The sequence below is a fragment of the Equus asinus genome, chromosome 6, assembly GCF_041296235.1.
Source record: "Equus asinus isolate D_3611 breed Donkey chromosome 6, EquAss-T2T_v2, whole genome shotgun sequence".
Taxonomy (NCBI): domain Eukaryota; kingdom Metazoa; phylum Chordata; class Mammalia; order Perissodactyla; family Equidae; genus Equus; species Equus asinus.
Window position 1 is genome coordinate 48,766,057 of NC_091795.1, and position 20,653 is coordinate 48,786,709.

Consider the following 20,653-nt stretch of genomic DNA (forward strand, 5'->3'; position numbering starts at 1 on the left):
GACAGATCAAGGTATAAATTTTTAGCCTTATTTGCCAGGTACCAAATTGGAATGATTGCATATGTGTTGCTGTATGCTTAACTTGCTGTAGATCGCCTGCTATTTTGGGGTCCCTTGATTGCTAAACGTTGTTTACTTGATTTCTTTCATTTTAAGTATAGCTGAAAAGGCAGGGCTGATGAGAGGCAAATGTAAAAAGAAAGCCAACGTCAATGATTTTTCAGGCACGCTATAAAACAATTGCCAACAATCTTCAGGTATCTCTTGTACTTTCAAAACTGAAAACTAAGCTCTCCTTGATATGTGCTAAAAATATTTGAATAACTGATATACCAGAAAATCCTGAACAGCTACATAATCACTGAAGCAAGAACATTAAAACTCTGCTCTGGGTGACATGTTTTAGAACAAAGATGCAGGAAAATTAGGCCTCATTTTGGTCAGAGTAGATGAAGTCAAACAAACTTCCCCATTCTTGGTGTCACAGAATCTGAAATTTCTGCCATCGAGCTTCATTTTTTATCCTGGAGTTCTCTTTTAAAATGGATATATTCCTAGAAATATATTAGACAAATTCATGAAGATATTCAAACTAATTGATCCATGTTCCTTCCAGTGGGAGAGATTACCAGTAAGAGAGCCCTGAAAGAGAGAGAAAGATGCATCGGGGAGACTGGAAGCACCAACTCTGGCTTTTCTGAACCTAGTCTGGACCCAATACAGTAGGTAGATGTTGAACAACTTTGCATAATAATATTGAGGGGCAAATGATTTAAGAGTGAATTTTGTGATATGAGTTCCTTAATCTGAGAAAATGGATTTTTTAAACTTTGTGTTGCTATGCAATATGAATTTTGATGAATTTTTTCCAGTTAGGGTCCCAAAGGGAAACAGATGGCACACTTAAATTAGGACAACTTGAAGAGAGTTTCCTTTCAAAGAGACTATTTACAAAGGGGTTAGTGGGGTGTAATGGAAACCCAAGGGATAGTCTAGGAACTAGGGGTTAGAAGCAGCAGTGTGGTTGACGCCCTTAGGCCCTAAGGGAGTGATTATCAGAACCTGGAAAGGGAGTGTTATTTGGAGAGACCACCATAAAAGGAGCAATGACCTTGACACAGCCAGAGGCAGACTCACTGGGAAAAAGCCAAGGGTTAAATACCTTGACCTCACTCTTCTCTCTTCCTCTGGTCCTCTGCCAGGGCTCCTTACTGGCCAAACCCAACTGGAAGCTAAAGGGAAAGGGAATACATCCATACCAGGTCAGCTTCTATGGACAGAGAGGACAGTAGAAAAGGGTGGAGAGTAGATCTCAGGAGCAAATGGAAGATATCCAGCATAATGATACTTCATTCACTTGACAGGAAGTTCTGGGGAAGACCCACCCAAAATCCCTCCCTCTTCCCACTGCAAGCTTTCAGACTGAAGCCCTTTGGGGCTGGAGAAGAGGAAAGGATGTGTCTGTAAGATCAATGTGGAGTTTTGATCAATATCTTAGACTGGACATTCCAATTTCTGCAAGTCTGTGTCTATAACTGATATTTGACACTCTATGACATGAGAGTGGCCAGAAAATTTAAGGACCTGCCAGAATTTTCATCCTGGTGCAGAAAAAGATGACCCCCGCACTTTATATATATGTAAAGAAGGAATGGGGACAAAAATAAATAAATAAAGTTGAATTTTGGTCATGTTAAAGGATTGTGCTCATTCAACATATGACCTACATAATCTTTTCCAACTATCTCTCTTTACAGGTAATGAAACTGAATTCCAGAGAGCTTGAACACATGCCCTGATTCAGCAAGCCATTTCACATCCAAATCCAAACTAAAGGTATGAATTGAGACATCTATAGGATATGCAGCTACAGGCTTACACAAGCGGTTAGCACTGGGGCAAATTCCAAACAAGGTCAAAGACACTGGTTGGCTATCTTTGCTCTGTCCCTTGGCTGCACACATTACCCTTAGGTGGTGTAGGGTGAGTGGGGGAGCCTCAATGGCCAGGGCAAGCTTCCTTGGTACGGTGACTTGTACCTCTACTCTGAGGTTTGGACCTTAGCTGTGTAATTCAGAAGCTCAATTTCCTCTGTTCACCCAAGAAAAATCAAGCCCTGATGAATTATGTATTTGTCAACCTCATAACAGATTTACTGGTAAATCAAAATGTCCATTGAATTACCCTGAGAAATGTTATTGTCAAAAAGACAAGACTGATATCAGCCGTTCAAGATTCTATGCCTGAATTGTTTGGAGAAAGAATATAGACAAATCAGACATTCACTTTCACTCTCAAGAAAATAGTTCAAAGTGTAAATCCATCTGACAGAGGGTCAAAAGCATAAACTTTACATGAAAATGACAACATATAATATTAATAAATTTCTTTGCTGACTATATGCCCTGCATTTTACAAATTCCTTGGTGCTTTTGCTGTATATATACCACAGTGTGGTAAAACCTTGGCATCATAAAACTTTGATTAGCCAGAACTTAACTAGAACCCTTAATTTAAAAGAATTTCTTTTGATACATGTTTCAGTTGTCAATTTATTTCTTCTCAGCTCAAAATCAACCCTTCACTGCCTTGCTTTGTGATGCTGGAGCTGGACCCTGAGAAAATTTCTCCTTTGCAGCTAGCATGATGCTTTGTCAGTAGAATGCTGGAGAGCCACTGCAAGAGGAAAGGTCTTCTCTTCTTTATTCTGATGTGGTTTTCCTGCTCCTGTGGTGTGTGGCAGGAAGTGAGTGCTGGAATCCCAACTGCACTCAACTGCCCAGAGACTCTCCCAGGTACCCTAGGAGGTGATTTTTTGTTTTCCAGCCCCAACTTGCAGCACCTCAGTGAATTTCTCTACTATCCAATGGGTGACAGCTACAGCCTCTCCAGTGAGGTCAGAATCTCAGCTTTGAGAGAGGAAGGGCATTTTGAAATGTGTTCCTTCCTTGGGTACTCAGCCTTACCACCTAAGACAAGCATTCTCAGTGGCGGTGAAAACTGGTCCCTGAGGAGGTGAGATAATCTTAAGTATTACAACGGTTTGTGGTCTTCCAAAGGGCCACAGTACATAAACAGATATACAGTGTGTCTGCAGTATTAAAATTTCATGGAAGGGAGGCAATAGGGGAAAAAATGTTGGAAAATTCTCCTTAGGAGAGCAATAATAGAAAAGAAAGTTGAGTAACACTGCCCTTAGAGTTTAGCTGCTCCCCACATTCACCACTCCTGTATTCTTTAGAGTTCTCTTTACTCATTAGTTAATCCCAATTTTAGTTAACATACTTATTAAGCTTTCCCTGTTCAAATTACTGTGTGGTTTCTGTCTTCTAAATGTGCCTTGACTGACACAACACACTTGACTTCTTTGAAAGAAAGGCAAATAACAATTGAAAATATACTAAAATTAGAGGCTGAGTTAAAAAAAAAAATTCCAGGACATTTCCTAGAGCCTGTAGAGATCAATCTCCAGCCACGTAACATCTTGAACAGTGAGGATATATGCTCAGAATGATGATCTTGAGACCATGACAGATGCCAAATGACCAAAGACAGGTTGTTAGTCTAACTTAGGAAAGCAAAAGATGGATAAAAATTAAGGTTGAAACAACGCAAGTTTTCTGGATAGCCTTAAAATAGTCAATGCATACTTTAGATACTGAACACATTTTTCATTTATAACTATTTTATTAAGTGCTAAGCTTTGAGATAATAATGATGACTATAATAATAATAACTAACATATTGGGGGCACTGAATTATGTGCCATCACTGTTCTAAGCTCTGTCACTCTGACAAGAGGACTGAGAATGGATAGGAAAAAGCCAAGAGTACAAGCAAGGAGGCTAGTTTGGAGACTACTGCAGAAGTCCAGGCATAAGATGACAGTGGCTTGGACTAAGGTGATAGCAGGGAGATAGAGGGCATGCTGTTGACTTAATGATACCAGATCAGAAAGGGCTCCCTAGCCTCTTCAGCCACCAAACAATCTGCACCAGAGCAATCATTCGATTCACTACCAGAGAAACAGGACTAGAAGTGGAAATAGAATTTTTTATTTATTTGTTAAGTTCCCACAATGTGGCCAGTACTGTGTTACCCAATGTTAAGTGCACTCAATAATAATAACCACACATTTTTGAGTACCTTATGACCCCTTTAAAGTTATAAAATGATAATGCTATTAGAAGAACAGGTAGAATATATATTTGAGACTGAGACGGGGAAGAACTTTGTAAATCAGACCCAAAAAACCACAAGACAAAATTTTGACAGATTTGACCATACCAAAATTAAGGATTTCTATTCAATGGTCATCATAGACAAGCTTATGCAGACAGAAGACAGATCAAAATAAAATATTGAGAAGATATTTCAAATCAACAAAGAATTAAAACCTGGCATACAAAGGAGATCCGGCAAATCAAATAAAGCACCCAACAGAAACTCTTAAAGGAAAAAATACTCAGTGCCACTTGTTAAAGATGATAAGGCAGGCTTTATTCAGGACCATCGCGATACGTATAGGGACCACTGCAATGAGATTTTTACAATAGCGGAGATTGGGCTCAACTCCGAATACACCATAGGCAAGTGGCAATTTATAACCAAGGAGTAGGGTAGGGGTCAGTGGATGGAAAATTATTAAGAGGAAACATCAGGGGTAAGGAGGATTCTAACTAAACTGACCTAACAGGATTCTTGCTGGAGGTAGGCCAGGGTGATCAGACATCCCCTGGGGATGGTGGAGGATGAAGAAACTGATCAGATATCAAGGGTCAGGGGTTCTTGTTAAACTGACTTACCAGGGTCCTCGCTAAAACTGGATTTTATGGAGAAGTGCACAGATGCGCCTAGGAGAAGTTTCAGGAGCCTCAGTAAAGTTTGGTCAAGCAAAGAATCTTTGTCAAAACATTGACAAAGAGTATGAATAGCCAGTTCTCAGAAGTGGAAACCCAAATGACTAAGAAGAGTTGAAGAGAAATTCGATGTTACTAGTAAACAGAGGAATGCATATTAAGACTATTTGCGATACTATCTTACACCCAATAGATTTGTAAAAATTAGAAAGTTGGACAATGATTTGGTAGTCTTGGCAAAGATGTAGGGGAGCAAGAACTCTCATGTGCTGCTGGTACGACTGTAATTAGACACAGTATTCTAGAGAGCACTTTGGCAGTGTTTAATCGTGTGTGTGTGTCTGTGCACATGCACTCGCATGCATATACACGTGCAATCAATGACTCAGGAACCCCTCTCCACATAGTCACACAAGGAGACATGTACAAAGATGTTCATCACAGGGTTGTTGAGTTAGAGGTAGTCTGGGTATCTATCACTAGTGGAATGGAAATGTTAAAAGTATCACACACGTAATATGGAACCTTAACAGTGGTTCAAAGAAATTAGCTAGATGTGCATAAAGGAACATGGAAAGAACTTAAAAACAGCATTGTGTAAAAAAGCAAGAAACAGAATAAGAACCATTGAACAATACAGAATTAAAACACATACATTCATAGAACATTATATAAAAACCAACTCGGGGATATGTGCATATCCAAGCACATAGTAAATACATTTGAGTGGCTGCCAATGCTGGAGATGAAGGGGGAAAACAATCAATTAACAGAAAAAAATGATAAAGTAAAATAAAACAAGAAAAGGGCTCACAAGGATGATCATGAACTGAGGAGGGAGATTAACTCAAGTCTTTGCACTTAAAGTCCAAAGAAAGAAAAGAAAGATCTAAATCCTATCTTCCTTGAAGTTTTCTCATTCCACAAATGAGAAGCAATACCCACTTTTTAAGATAATCCATGTAAACAGCTGTGTGAGTAGCTCATCCATCTAGCCAGTCCTTCCAGGTCTCTGGGGACACTTGAGCAAAGCACATACCCGTGAAAAGCCAGAGGGTGAGAATAAAATAGAGTAGAGCATACACTTGCAAACTGAACGCTATAAACCAAAGCCTAAACGCAGCTTTACGAAACTAGATGTGCAGTGTGAAACCAAGAATGAACATGTTCGGGTGTCAGATCAGTGACCCTAGCTTGGTTATTTCCCTCAAGCAAAAAGAAAAATTATTTGAAATATTATCTAACTATGAAAAGCAGAACAGAGCAGACAAATAGGTAGCTCTAAGTCATCTGCAAAGAAAATTTAATTGGCAAAGGTGGATTTGTATCATCAGGCAAAAAAAAAATACATAGACCTATGTGTGTGTATATATAGATTTTTTTAAAAAGTGAATTGATCTCAGGTTTCTGTTTGCTTCAAATTGCCTTCAGTCAAACAGGACACACAAAGGAGCCTGGTGTGATTCCAGGACTCTTTCTTTTTAAGGTTGCCAGGTTTGTCCTCTTACAGGGAATGAGAGCGAACAAGGCTGAATATTTCTCTGTGTTTCTGAGAAGGGCTTGTCTCGCCAGAGTCCTTGCAGCTGCATACACCACCTGTGGAATAAACCTGTTGCCCTTTTTCAGTTCATTCTTTCTCATCTCCAACTGCCTGCCTAGACAGACGATTGCTGGGAATTCACATCTTTTGTTTTTCCTTAGCTTTAAGACTCTAGCCAACTCACTTAAATTACCCTCTAAAGTTAGCAGGTACTGCTTTTAAATGGAAGCCTGAGAGGTGGGGAAGTGAGGAAATGAGGAGTGAATTCTTGGTTCTTTGGTGCTACATTATCACTTGATCCTTCCTCGGAGTTATCTTTTGTACCTAAAAATCCCTTTATTTGACCATTAAAGTCAATGATGCTGTAAGCTGCACTCAATCCGGATACTTAGATATTTGAAAACGTTTTTGGCTACAATTTCATTTGGCTCTCATTTCATAGTAGACTCACCTATAGGTTTGACTAAAAGTATACCAAGAAATCCTTTAGCAGCACACCAAATTTAATTAAAGAAAATTAACTTTAAAATGTGTATAAATTTAAAAGAATATAACTTTTAAAAAGTATATAAAGAAATACTACTAAAGTAAAACCATCACAAAGACATAATTTTACAGGAGAAAAAAACCTTAGCAATTACTGACTGACCTCTTTATTTTTTTTCTGACTCCACTGCAACATACTCAGTAACGGCTCTCCTACATAATGAGGCTCACCTGGGAAAGATAAACACCTATGCTGTAGTTTGAAAAGATCCCTTTTGTTTTCCCCACATCAAGTTTACCAGTTTTTAGAGACCATTTGGTGCTGATGATAAAATTCATGTGTGATTCACAGAATCTCTGTTTTATCAGCCAAACTGTGCTTCAGCTTTAACTGGATGACATAAGGCAGCCGTCTGTAGGGCCATGGACACGAAGCAACTGAGTCCCCATCTGCAGAGAAGCACTGAGTACCTGCACATTGTTTAATGCCCTTTGTAAGCTTATAATTAAATTACACACTTCCTCTGCTATTGATTAAAGTATTTAGCACTCAAAGTTTTTTATTGGCTATTAGATAAAAAACATTTGATGTATTATCAAAAGCCTAAGATATTATAATCAATTAACAATTTTTATGATGCAGTGTCTGGCTTTGATTTCTAAAATTTTATTACACATATTTATGTAAAAGTTACCACTATAGCTGAACATAAAACAATTTTTCATAATCTCGCCGCCTAGAGAAAATAGCATTTTCCCACATATACTTCTAGTCTTAAACAAGAATATTTTACTTCAAAATTTTCACCCAAACAGACCTGTTTCTGCAAAGGTGAGCTTCTGAGAAACCAACTTCCTTTGTGCAAACAGCAGATTCTGCTTTGCGGGGAAGGAAGTGGCTCACATCCTGGTTAACAGGGGATCATTGTTACTTTATCAGAATTGGCATAAAGCCTTCTCCAGCCAAAGACAATCATGTGACAGAGACTCCCAGAGTTGGGTCTGTCTTAGGAAAAAGGGGCTTAAAAGCCAATTTTACTCACATACAGAGTGTCCTAGTCAATTTCCATGTCTTCTCTCTAATTACTACAACCCAGAAAAACATGGGTTTGAATCCCAGCTGTTCTTACAAGCCAGGTAACTATGGGTAAATTGCTAACTCTCTCTTTGCCACAGTTTCCTCATCTGTTAAATAGGGACAGTAATAGTATTGACCTCATTGCATTCTTGCAAAGACTGAGTTATTACAACAGAGCCCTTAGTGCCTGGCCTGCTGTAAGGTTTCAACAAATGTCTGCAGCATTGTTGTTATAGTCGTGGATTGCCATGAGGATTATATGGAATACTCTATTTGAACTCCTGACACACTTAGGAATTATTGTAACAATACTTAGTATTACATGGAAGGTTTGTTCTTAACTATCTACTTTTTCACTTGGCATCACTCCCTGGTTTTTCCCTCTAGTCCAGTGCTATTCAGTAGAACTTTCTGTGATCATGAAAATAGTCAATAATCTCCTCTGTCCAATATGGTAGCCACTAGCCAAATGTGTCTATTGAACTCTTGAAATACGGCTAGCACAACTGAGCAATTGAATTTTTAGTTTTAACTTTATTTAATTTTAATTTTAATAGTCAAAGTTAGCACATTGATTTCTGTCTGCTCCTACTCCTGTCTCATCACCCAATTGCCTTTAGGCACAAAGCAAATCCATCTGTAGGGACTTTAGTAAATGTCTCTTCATTCATGTTAAGTTTTGAATAACTTCGCTTTCTACGCAGTACCTTCTTGATAAATGATAAAATATAATCCTACCATTAACAAAGCAGAAACAAACTGGATATATTTCTAGTGTCAAGCTTCTCCACCCAGTCTGGCTTTCCACTAGGAATTTTGCAAACTTTAATAACTTTTTCAAAACATTTGGCAGATTAGTTGAAAAGGTTGCTTTACAGATCTGGAATGAAAAAGGGGCACTTTTGTTATCAAATGCCCTCCCTTACAATATACAAGAAGGTAATTCTTGATCTGCTCCGATTCTGTGTCTTTGGGTCCGTTCTGTACCTCCCTGTGGACTCTTGCTCAAAGCCCCCTTCTGAGCTTCAAGCAGATGCCTTCATCCACAACACCTGTTGGTTCTGAGTCTGAACTTGACCAGGTTCCCTGAGGGCAGCCACTGAGTTAACTGAGAGCCAGTGGCTTCAGGGCTGGGTCCTGGAAGTGAGCCCACACCCACTTTTTCCAGGTTCTAGGGTCCCTGCTCCTCTTCCCTCTGTTGTAAAGCCAATCTTAACTAGGTAATTCACCTAACACTTATATCAAAGAAAAGCTGTAAAACTAAAACAATTTTGCATTAGGTAAGATGAGCTCTTCTCTCCCAGGGAAAGGCTGCCACCTGCTGTAATACATTAGCATTGGGCTTTTCCAAGGTCACTGAGCAAAAACTTCCTCCATACAAAATTAATGTATGCCCAAGCTACCTGCCTTCACCACTGTGTGTCAGGAGCGTAAGGAGGAGGGCAAACCGGGAGTCATTCCTCTTAATTTTTTGACATAGGGCAGAGAAACAAACTCATCCATATGAATGGTGCCTAGAAGGAATAGGTATCACCCTAAGTCTGAATATAAGAGAATCCTTTCTTCACCACTCAGCAGCACTGTTTTTCAAATTAGCTCACAGTAACCATGAGAAAATCTCTGCCGTTAATAGGCTTATTACTTCCTCGATCCTTCTGTGTAGTTCTGTGTATCTTTATCTATTCTTCACAGTCCTGGCAAGTCTTTGGTAGGTGAAAGGATGAGAGGAGAATAAAAATTAACAGTTTTCAGGGCAGCATCCCTGAACCTTGCACTCTAACTTTCTGCAAAAATCCCAAACTCCTTTCCCCTCTTCTCCACTCTCACCCTGACACCATTAATTACCCACCGGCTGCTGTAGTTTACACACACACACACACACACCTTTGAGAAGTTTTGCTCTCCATTATCTTCCCAGCAAAAAGTCTTACCACTCCCACCCTCTCTCCCTAAATTATGTCTTTATATCTGGAAACTTATCAAACTTAAAGAATTACTTAGGGATTCCAACTCTGAGTAAACTTGAGTATAAACAAACTGACATTTACAACTAAAAAAATCCAATATTCAAAAAGTTTGCAATATGAGGAAAATATATACAAGAACCAATAACGCCTAAGAAAAATAGCTGAAAGAATATCTCGCTGCCTGGTTTTAGCTTTGTAGAGTCCATGGCATTGACACAGCTGATAACAGATATAAAATATCTGCATAATATTTGCCAACCTCTTCAGGAAACTGTGTTATTTTTCTCGCTGTAAGTCACTGGAGAGCTCTAGATTACCACACCAATATCTCCTGCCTACATTTACGGGCAGGAAAAAGCAGGCTATGGAGGAAGGAAGGGACAGAAATGTTTTCGTTGACGTAAGAGAAGGTTTAAAAAAATTGCATCAATAGGCAAAGAAATGAACCCTTACAGTATCCAAGCTGCTTCACATTTGTGTGTGTGTGGTTTTTTGAATACGTTTTTTAAGGCAATGTTTTGTTTATTGTAATATTATAACAATACTGTTTTAAATTCTACCTCTCTAGGTTTTATTTCATTTTTCTGCTTCTACAGTTTTTGGCATCTGTATTGCTTTCACATACAGTTTTGTAATCGACACAGCATTTTTAATGTCTTGAACTACTCCTCTGAGTTGTTCTAACAAAACTTACATAATTATTCCCCAGGTGTTGAAGATTTAGTTTCCAAGTTTCTCATTTTAGTTAATACTGAAATAAATATATTTATGGAAAACGCTTTTTTCCTTCTTCTAGTTAATTCGTCATCCATTAGAGTGAAGGACATGTAGTAAATACTTAGCAAATATTTGTTGTATAAGTAAATATTTATGATCAATTATCAGAAATTAGAATATAAAGTCAAATATGAAAACAATTCTGGTGTAAGCAAACTTAATGTCTCTTGGTATAGATTACTAAATAGCTTTCCAAAAGAATTTTACTTATTTGCAATGTCATCAGATAAGTTGTTTAGCATATCATTTCTATCAAAACATCTTTTTAAATCTTGTTAATAAGAGCTCAAGTCATGACAATAAAACTGCTGAAATCAAAAGATGTGGAGAGTGTGGGTCACATTTTTAATTGTTTTTAACATCTGTACTTGATTTTAGTTTAATTTCTCATTTAAGTCCCCATTCAAACTTGCAGGGCAGAATATGTAATGGGATCAGTTAACCTCCCAGATTTGAACATCTTAGGCAGTTTGGATTTATGGCTTTAACCCAAAGGGCTAAAGAGGGTCAGACTTTGTTATAAGGTGAAGTGTGGGCTGGAGGGGAAGGACAAGAGGCCATACATCTTGGTTATTCAGAATGTGGTCGCCAAACCAGCTGCATGACCTGGGATATTAGAAACGCCACCACTTGTTAGAAGTGCAGAAGCCCAGAACTACTGAATCTGTATCTGCATTTTAACAAGTTCCAGGTGATTGTTATGCACATTAAGTTGGAGAAGCAGTGCTCTTGACAGTGAAAATTGCACTGCCAGTTGTCTAAGGGCTTTAGCAGAAAAGAGAGCCCACCATGAATATTAATGGAGAGCTTTAAATATAAGCTTATATAGTGTTTCACAGCAACTCAGACCCCTCCGTTTTTCAAGTACAGATTTTACTTAAATCATCCTGGCAGATAATGGATTATCTGATTTCTAAAATCCTCTAGAGATGAGCTTTCAACACTCTTTCCTAAAATTCCTTTTGCCACCAATGAAAATAACTTGCTTCTCTATGAGATTTAAGTTCCTGGAAACCAAGGAACTTTGTTTACTTATATCAGAGATTGTCATAGTTACATCTTTGATCCACTTACATCAGAATCGCCTATCCTTGAGTGCCTGTTAAAAAGTACAAAGATTTTGGCCTTAATTCAGTCCTCTGAATCAGAATCTCTGGGTTTGGGGCTTTAGAATCTACATTTTAAATAAGCTGACCAGTTGATTCTAATGCACATCAAAGTTTGAGAACCACTGTCTTTCAAGCTTTAGCAGAAAGCTGAACACATGAGCAGTGGTTCTTAACCTTGGATGAACAACGGAATCACCTGGAAAACTTTAAAGAAATACGGATGTCTGAGTCCCAATTGCCAAGATTTTTTTTTTTTTAAAGATTGGCACCTGAACTAACATCTATTGCCAATCTTTTTTTTTCCTTCTTCTTCTGCCCAAAGCCCCCCAGTACATTGTTGTATATTCTATTTGTAGGTCCCTCTACTTCTGCTATGTAGGATGCCACCTCAGCATGGTTTGATGAGCAGTGCCATGTCCTTGCCCAGGATCTGAACTGGCAAAACCCTGGGCCACCAAAGTGGAGCACGTGAACTTAACCACAAGGCCATGGGGCTGGCTCCACCAAGATTTTTATTTAATTGGCCTGGGGTATATAGTCTGGGCATTGACAACCACTGACTGGGTGCTTTAATAAATACTAATCTCATTGTACTTGTCATCCACTTTGTGTGGAAAGAGAAGTGGCTAGAGGTTAGAATATACACAGAGTCATGAGCAGTGGCAAAAGGCTTGGCTAACTGGTCAGGGTCTGGAAGAAGGAGGGTTGGAAGATCAGGGACAAGAAGCTCTGAGGTGGGATGGCCATATGGGAGTGGGTATAAAGTGGGTATGAAGATTGCATGTTAACACCCAGCAGAGAGCATCTACCACAGAAGAGGCACTAAACAAGCAGGAGACAAAATGACTAGGCTGGTTGACTTCAGTCAGCCTCCATCATCAGCTTCTAGTGCTAATGTAATAGACATATAAACAGAGTAGCCATGGTGGCAGGATGGAGGCTGTGCCAGGGCCCAAAGGCAGGGGCTCTCTGTGGGGTCAGCTGAAGCACTAGTTGAAGCTGCATCACAGCCCAAGTTCTCCTTCTGTCCAATCCTGCCTATGCCCTTTCCCTTCCATAGGTGTTGATCCCAAGAGCACCTCCTAACAAATTTCCTGCGTGATAATCTCCTTCTCATAGTCTACTTCCCAGGGAACTCAACTTGTAACAAGTGACAATGCCAGGTGTTGATGACAGTGTAGAACAATTGTAATTCTCATACACTACTTGTGGGAGTGTAACTTGGTACAAACATTTTAGAAAACTGAAAGAATCTACTAAAACTGAACATAAGCATACCCTATCATTCTGTAATGCTACTCGTAGGTACATACACAAGAGAAATGCAGACATATGTGCAGTAAAAGACTCGTGTAAGAATTATCATAACAGCACTACTTGCAATAGCCAAAAATTGGAAACACCCAAATATCCTTCAATAGAATGGTTAAAAACTTATGGAATTTTTATACAATGAAATACTCTAGAGTGATGAGAACAAAGAAACTATTGCTATACATGACATGGATGAATCTTATAAGCATAATGTCGAGTGAAGTAAGCCAGACACCAAACAATATGCTACCATTTATATATGTAGAGTTTGTAATGCAATTCTATGTATATAAAGTTCAAAAACAGGCAAAACTAATTGAAGCTAATAGTGCTTAACTTTGGGGGTAGGGTAGTGACGGGGTTCAGGATACACTACCACAAAATATGACACCTTGGTATATTGAATATTTTAAGCTGAAGGAGTTTGAGAAAATGGCAAAGCAGGAAGGTGACTCTGACCTTCCCTCCATCGCTCCCCCATCCCACCCTCTGAAACAGGTCATAAACTTCTCATGTGAGAGGTACCCTCCCTATACCTGGAGAAAAGGAGCATCCTTATCTTGGAAGACAAAGGGACGCCAAGAAGAATCCTAACAAACAGGCCTTGCTAAACTTCCCCCAACTTACTACAATTACCTCATGCTTCTTAACTTATCATGTTCCTCTATGACTTGTCCACTCTTTACCAAACCTAACATAAAAATACACCGGTCTGTTTCTTTGGGTCTTCACTTCCTTATGAAGTCTCCTATGCTCATGTAAAACTTATATATTAAATAAATTTGTATTCTTTTCTCCTGTTAATCTGTTTTTGTCAGTTTAATTTTTAGACCTAGCCAGGGACCCTAAGAGTGATGGGGAAAACTTTCTCCTCCCCTATAGTAGTAACCTGGAGAGGACAAAAAGGGGTCTTCTGGAGTACCTGGATCAGTAATGTTCCATTTCTTGATGTGAGATGTGGTTACATGAGTGTTTTCATTTTGTGAAAGTTAATCGAGCCATGAATTTTAATGTATATATATTATACATCAATAAAAAGTCCTTACTTGTTAGAGAAACATACTAAAGTATTCAAGAGTGAAATAATATATCTGAGATTTTTTGGGGGGGGAACGAGAAAAATAATTAGGTGTGGGATAGATGAAACAAAAATATAGACTGTTAGTAATTTTTTAATATTTAACATAACTTCATGTGACAGATACATGAAAGTTCTTTAGTCTCTATATTTTATGTATTTGAATGCTTTTGTAATAAAAAGTGAAAAAAAATCATGGTTGGAATTTTAATCTTATGATGGAGAAGGACATAAAACCCAAAAGTCATAAATGAAAAAATTGATAATGGCTTCAACATCCATTCCAGCCCTCTTCCTCCTTGCCTGCCATTGTAGAGGCTGGAAAGCATTGCTAATGCTCTGGCACTGAGTCTATCTATGTGACCTAATGCTGGTTACTGAGCTGTAGGCAGAAATATCACATTATACCCACTTACATAAACAAGACAAATCAAAATAACAACAAAGTGTAATCTATTTTTCACTCACTAGATTGATAAAGATCAAAAAGCTTGTGGATAATAAGTATTGTTGACAGCTTGAGGATGCAGTTGTTCTCCTACACTATTGGTGGAAATATAAATTCACATAAAATCTCTTGGAAGGGTAATTTGGATATATCTATCAAAATTCTCATGAAAGCAAAAGCAACATTTGAGCATTAAGAGAGGGAACAGAAAGGAAGCAACGGGTATAAGAGTCTACGTAGAGACAAAGTTGATTTGTTAGATGGCTGACTAAATATGGAGGGAAGGGTCCAAAATTACTAGGGACATTAATAGAAATAGGGAAGTCAGGAAGAGGCCCTTGTTTGGGCAAGCAGATAAATAATTCAGTTTGGGATATATTTTCTGTTACTTCACAATAAAGGCAATTCTTGCAGTTCCTCTAGATCTAGAGTCTAGATCTTAAGACATATGCTCACATAGAAGATTAATAATTTTATCAAATGTTAATCCAGGAACTCAACAAGAAGGAAACTGAGAGAACGCCATTTAGCCTCCACTATAAGTAGGACTTACTTAAAGAAAACATACTTCAAATAATAGAAACTTTTTCTTCCCTATCCAACTGACAAAGATTTAAAAACATAACCTAGGTTGGCGAAGATGTAGGGAAATGGATTCTTGTCATATATGCTGGTGGTAGTAAAAGTGATAACTTCTGGAAGACAATTTTACGGTATATAGCAAAAACCCAAAGAATGTTAGGCATTTTGAGCCATCAATTCTAATTCCATCTGAAAAGTGTCTGCAAATATTTTTTATTTAATTTTTGTGTTTTTTTCCATCAAAGTAATATATACACATGGTACTGAAAAAATAAGTTATTCTAAAAGACTTACATGGGGATACAGTGGGACGTCTGCTCCATCTCTTACCCATACTGCTCTTGAGAGGCCACCACTTTGAACTTCTAGTTGTTTTATCTATTATTGACCTCTTTCTGTTTAAATAATTTGTTCATTCAGGCGTTTCTTGATTTATCAACTTAAGACATTGTCTATTGACATCCTGTTATGATAACTGAAGATTTAGCTCTGTTCTCAACCTCCACCTCCACTTCCCTTCCCCACCTCCTCCCTCTGTGGCTTTATCATATTCTTTAAATGTCACATGGCAGGACTGTTTGGCAAAAATATCATAAGGCAAAAATATTTTGATTAATTCAGCACTCAGTATTTACATAATTATGACTACATAAAGATTTTCAAATGTCAAATGGCTAGCAGTATTTTTTTCCAAACCTCCAAACACAAAACCATCAAACAATCTATCAGTTCCATTTTTTCTTCAAAAAAAAAAATCCCTCTGTCCCCTAGATCTAATAAGGACTGACTGCGCCCTAGGCTTGAGGCATGGCTGTCACCCTAGGACATTCTCTAGGTTAGCTTGCCCATTTCCTGACTCTCTGTCTTCTTCTTTCTTGAATCTCTTATATCACTGAAATAATAATTTCCTAAGAAAGAGTACATAAGATATAAATTTTTGATAACTTAAATCTCTAAAAATGTCTTTATTCTACGCTCACCCAGTATTGGTGGTTGGATATAAAATTCTTAGCTAAACATAATTTCACTTCAGAATTTTGAAGATAATATTCCATTGTCGTCTAGAATTGAGTGATGCTGCTGAGAAGCCTGAGGTGGTTGTTTCCCCTTCCTTTGGATACAATCATTTTTTCCCCCTCTGTGGAAGCTTTTATGATCTTTATTCTCAGTGCTCTGATATTTCATCATCATATCCTGTTTTGGCCTTTTTTCATTCATTGGGCTGGATATTTTGACCTGGAGATTCATGTTCTTCAGATCAGATAAATTTTCTTGGATTTCATTTATTTTTTCTCCTTCACATTTGTTGTGTACTCTCTGGAACTCTAACTTGCTGAATGATGGAATTTCTGTTTGATTTTTTTAAGTCTCTTACGTTTTTTTCTCCTATTTTCCATCTCTTTGTCTCGTTTGACTTTCTAGGAGGTGTCTTCAATGTCCTCCTCCTGATCTTTTGGACTTTTTTTTAAGTGATCATCTTTTTAATTTTCAAAAGCTTTCTTAAAAAGTTTTTTTTTTTCTGCTTCCTGCATCATCTTTGTTTCCTGAGTTCCTTTTTTGTTTGTTACCTCTGATGCTGTCGGCTTTTCTTAATTGTCTTGTGACTCTTGGGTCTCTGTTCTTTTTTTAAGTGAGAAAATCAACTAAAAAAGTAAATTGAAACCCTTACTGGGGTGAGGAGGACAGGTTAAATGGTGGGGTTCTCTTAGGGTGATCAGTTAGTGCACTAGCCTTTTTATCGGCAGATTACCAAATGCTAGTATATGAAAATATTTTTTTTCTGAGGCTGTTTAGTTTCTCCATTGAAGAATCCTCCATTCTCCTATCTTTAGCATTTTGTGAGCAAGGTGTAGAAATGAACGTGAGTAACATCTGAGTTGTCACTACTTACTGACCTTGTTTGCATATTTAGGCTGGTGCAAACAAGGAAGTTCAGTTTACATATCTGTAACATTGGACCCTGTGGACAGCAGAGCAGAATCTTGCCTGGTCTTTTGCACCATCCTCTCACATTCTGGCACTATATCAGACAACGCTCTGCTGATATTCATAGGGTTTACATGGACAATTTTTTCAGAAGTGAGTGGCCAGGTTCTTCTTCCTGGTCTGTCTCAGTCTGGAAGCTTTGCTGAAACCTGTCCACCACAGGTGACCCTGATAGTATTTGAAATACCAGTGGCATAGCTTTTTAACATCACAGCAAACACACAGTCTCCTTAGTATGACAACCGACAGATGGGTAGTATGGTTCCCTGACTGGGAAAGAACACAGGTGGGTGTGTCAGTGAAGGCACTTAATCTTAACCACTAGACTACCAGGGCTGACTGTAACATGTTAACCTACACAAAACAATAGTCTGGATGTACATATACCAAAATTTTAATATAGTTCTCTTAGTGTGGATTCATGGGTGATTTTAATTTTCTTCTTTTTCTACAAAATTATGTGATTTTTAAAATTAAGTAAAACAAACCAGAAGAAATAAACAACCTAATTTTTAAAAAATGGACAAAAGATTTCAACAGATATTCCATCAAAGAAGATATGTGGATAGCAAATAAGTACATAGAAAGGTGTACAACATCTTTGGTCATTCAGGAAACACAGATTAAAATCACGAGATACCACTACATACTCACTAGAATGGCTTTTAAAAACAAAATTTATAATACCAAGTGCTGGTTAGGATGCAGAGCAATCTCATGCATTGTTGATGGGGATGCAAAATGTTACAGATCATATTTACCATATGACCAAGTAATCCCATTCCTAGGTATTTACCCAAGAGAAATGAAAGTATAAGGTGTTCACACAAAAACCTGTATTTGAATATTTATAACACAGTCATTTATAATAGCCAAAACCTGGAAATAATCCAAATATTCTTTAACTATAATATCTCTATACAATGGAATATAACTCAGCAATTAAAAGAAATGAACTATTGATACATCAACAATATGGATGAATTTCAAATGCATTATGCTAAGTGAAAGATGCCAAACTCAAAAGGCTATATGTGTTATCTGGTTCCACTTATATGACATTCTGGAAAAGGCAAAACTATAGGGACAGAGAACAGACGGATGGTTTCCAGGGGTCTGTGGTGAGGGGCTGGGCTAACAAAGGGGCAGCAAGAGAGAATTTTTTGAGTGATGGCACTGTTCTGTTTCTTGATTATGTGACTGTATGCATTTGTCAAAACTTATAGAATTATGCACCAAAAAGAGTGGCTTTTATTGTATGTAAATAAGTATTTTTTTAAAAATCAAACCATCCCTGTGTGTTAAAATCACAACAAAATATTTAAATTAGGAGGAGCTAAGTATTTCAAAAGGATCCTATACATAGTTTCTCTAAATAGCAAGACCCCTCTGGCATTAAAATATAATTAAATTTATAGGATTAATTCACATATAGATTCTGGAACATATCTATTGTATGCTGAATACCGGCAGTGCTTAGCCCATGAAGTCATAAGAACTGCATTTTTAGCCTTTGAAAAAATGACACATTAGTCAAAGGAATCTGGATAAAAGAAAGTTACATCAATGCAACTTCATCTCTATGTCACTCATTAAACACATATTTATAATTATTTACAAATATTTGTTGGTTGCTTACTATATATAAAAAATGATAATGTAGAGAATATAGAAATAAATCATGCTTAAGGTCTAGTGGGGAAATGAGCCACATAATATATATCCATATTACAAGGCAGAAAACGACTACTGCCTCACAAGAGGTACGGAGGAGGGATAGAGTAGACGCTTGCTTTTTCTTAGTAGTGAGGTCAGAGATCACTTCCTGGATTAAACTGCATTTTTAAAAGGCTCTTTGATGAAGAGAGAGAATTTGGATGTTCAGAGTTGGGGGTGGGAAGGGGCTCAGGGAAGGTAATCCAGGAAATGGAGAAAACCAAAACAAAACAAAAAGAAACTCAGAGAATTTTTTTAACAATAAATAACGGGGAAGTAGCTGTGAAGACACCAGCTATCATCGTCATCATCATGTGAACAGATTTGACATATTGACCCTTTGCTCAACATGCTAATTTTCTTCCAACCCTATTTATTATAATAGCTATCTGTTGTATTCTTCCAGCAGAATCTTCAGTGTTACCACAAGTTTGGGTTCTAATCACCTGAAAGTTGAGTTTGTTGAGTTTTCATTAAATGCTATGTGTGACTGCTCAGTTAAAAATACATATCTTATTTCAGCCTTTTTCTCCATGCCCCACTTTGCCATTGTGAATAGTACTTCTTTACAAATGCCACCTAAAATCATACTTCTCTGGTATTTCCATTCATATTAAAACTTTATTTTAAATTTTCTTGTTCCTGTATTGTTCAACCAGATTAAAAAGAGGAACAGATCAATTTTCATGTGCCCCCTGTAATTGCAGTTTTCAGTACCGCAATCATGTCCCTTTACTCTTTTCTCTTTTGCAGGCTAAATAATCACTTTGAGTCAGTTGCTGCTGTGAAACCCGAAACCTGATCATTGAAGAAGCCTGCAATATGGCAGAAAACAAGGCACACCAGGATCTTCTGCTCCAGCTGCACATTGAGGATTCTGGTCTCTTTTTGAAAATGACCTTACGTTTCTAGTTAGTTTAGTTGCTATAATTCTTTCCTTAAACAAGTTTACAAAGTTGTTGTTTTTTAAGGAATATTATACTTACGCACAACTCCAAAGCAGCTCACTATAGTCTTTTGATATAACACTGCTTGACTACAATTTGTGGGAAATGACATAAAGCAGATTAAATGAATTCTCTGGTTAAACCCTTTTATCTTTCTGTCTCGTTGCATAATTTGGAATTTTGAGTTGCTTCATTTCTGGAAATGATGCTGTTATTTAGAAGAGGACACATGCTGCTAGTTGCTGATTTTAATGCACCCCTGATAACATTTTGTTCTGTCGTCATTTGTCTCTTTCTACTAAGGGCAAATCCTCTCTTTCTCTCTGCTTTATGTGTCTGTGTAATTGGAGGTGCCAGTTAATTGAGTTCTGGTTAATTTGAGGTTTTACTGTGAGCAGACCAAATTACCTCATCTCTAGAAACAACCAGAATAAATTCTTTTATTTTTCTTCTCGTAGTCACTAGTCCTTCTAAACTAAAAAATATTATTCACAAAGCCACATCTTCAAACTATTTGTGAAACCATGCCATGTTGTTAACAGTTATCAAAAGCCCCTTCTATACTTCAGTTTCCCAATTTAATAGCTGGTAATTCCGAATGCATAAGATCACTTTGAGTATCAAGAGAGAACACATAGTATGGGATATGAGGAGGATATAGGATATGAGGGCAGACTTAACAATGATACACACAGTCCTAAGACCTAGACAGTGAGGGAAATGGGTGGTATACCAAGAAGGCACAACTACCACCATTAAGTCATCC

At 37.7% G+C, this 20,653-nt stretch overlaps 1 long non-coding RNA gene across 1 annotated transcript; it reads left to right on the plus strand.

Moving 5' to 3' along the window:
- The first annotated feature begins 594 nt into the window (after window positions 1-594).
- On the plus strand, window positions 595-19,827 carry LOC106828366 (uncharacterized). The gene is made up of 3 exons (XR_001397382.3): window positions 595-722; window positions 1,758-1,836; window positions 19,694-19,827. It is a non-coding gene; the product is annotated as an uncharacterized lncRNA (long non-coding RNA).
- The last annotated feature ends 826 nt before the right edge of the window (window positions 19,828-20,653 follow it).